The following is a 1,972-nucleotide window of genomic DNA, read 5'->3' on the forward strand; positions in this document are numbered from 1 at the left end:
GTGGTGAAAGACTAGCTATTTTCACTAAAAATCAGGAACAAGGCAAGAGATTGTCAATTCCCACAATTTCCATTAGTGTCTTAATAAGTGCACTCAATCGAGATCAAGAAAAAGGCATACTGAGTAATAGGAAGATATGTGTCTTTATTTTCAGATGTTATAAATACTTGTGTAGCAAATCCTAAGAAATCTGAAGATATATCTGCTAGAATAAAAAGTGGAGTTAGCATGGTCAAAAGACACAGTCTATATATAAAAACCAACTGTATTTCCATATACTAGCAATGAATAATTAAAAGTTAAAATAATACAATAAGGGGTGAGTGATAGCTTGAGTGGTACTCTTTGCCTAGCAAGTGTGAGGCCTTGAGTTCAATCCTTAGCACTGAAAAGAAATTAACACAAGTGCATCGAAATATGCCTTCTGCATCTAATGGAGATATTCTAAATCATGGATGTGGTGGCAGTTATATGTTGCTTTGCTCTGACCTTGTTCTCACTCCAAATTCATATGTTGAAGGTTAATTGACAATGTGATAGAATTAAGAGGCAGACCCATTGGGAGGTGATTAAGTCAATGAGGGGAGGCCCTACTGAATATGATAGTACCCTAATAAAAGAGGTACAAAGGAATGTCCTGGTCCTTTTTTTCTTCCATCCCTTCTACCATTTGAGCACACAGTGTTTTCTCCCCTACAGAAGACAAAATGAGGCATCATTGGTGGAAACAGAAAACAGACTCTTACCAAAGAACTTGCTGGTGCCTTGACCTTGGAATCCTAGCTTCCAGAACCAGGATAAATAGATTTCTGTTATTTCTAAATTATTCAGACTCAAGATTGTTTTATTATAGCAGCAGGAACAGACAAAGACCCATGATTATATCCATTTGTTAACGCATAAAATTGTAGCATTAGTGAATTTTATTGTTATGTAAATTAGAGAGAGAAAGAAAGAAGACAAAAGAGGTTGCTAGTTAGAGCATACCTATTTTATGTCAGGATCTAAGACTGAGAACACTGTAATGAACAAAATCAAGATTTGCCATTGGCCCTAACAATGACATAGGTGGCCATGAGTGTGGCAAATAGTGAAAAACACTGAAGAAAACAGTGCAGGCTAAGGGGATTGACAGCAGTGGAAGAGAGGAGGCATGAGTTGTTTTATGCATAATAGTTGTGGACCGTTTTCCTCTAGTGAGAGGACAGTTGAGCAGACAACTACATGAAATGTGTGAGCTATGCAGATGTCTGGAGAAAGAACATTCCAGCAGGAAGAGGAGCAGGTACACGCTTGATAAGATATATACACATACACACATATATATCATGTCATTCTTTTAAATGTATTTTTGAAAAGACAATAAGGACATTGTGGTGATCCTAACCATGCTGCAAGTCACAATCATCCTAAATGCTCTATGCAATGGAAATAACCAGACTGTTCTATCAATTGCTGAGCATTCTAACCATGACCATTCTGAGTCTTTGTCATCTATAGTTTGATATTTCTCTAAAACATTTACAATGAAACTCAATGAAAATGACTCTAGCAAGTACTTATTTCTTTCAAACAAAAAAAGGTTTTTTTGGTGGTACTGGGGTTTGAATTAAGGGTCTATACCTTGAGGTATAGACCACCAGGCCTTTTCGGGGATGGGTTTTTTCGAGATAAGCTTTGGGAACTATTTGCCCCAGGCTGGCTTTAATCATGATCCCTCCTGATGTCTGCCTCCTGGGTAGCTAGGATTACAGGCATGAGGCACTGGGGCCTGGCTTACTGTTTTTAAATATTTGCTCTCATTATTTTTTCAAAATTTCCCTTTAAAACTTTGTAACTGTTGGCTGTTCACATTTGCAGGAGTATAACTTCTAACAATAGCAACCTGAGCAACATTTTTTGAGATGTTAATGACATCAGCTACAGAACAGACAGAATTAGACTTAAGAATGGACTTCAGGTAAGCCCAGTC

Source organism: Castor canadensis, chromosome 14 (assembly GCF_047511655.1).
Source record: "Castor canadensis chromosome 14, mCasCan1.hap1v2, whole genome shotgun sequence".
Classification (NCBI taxonomy): Eukaryota; Metazoa; Chordata; class Mammalia; order Rodentia; family Castoridae; genus Castor; species Castor canadensis.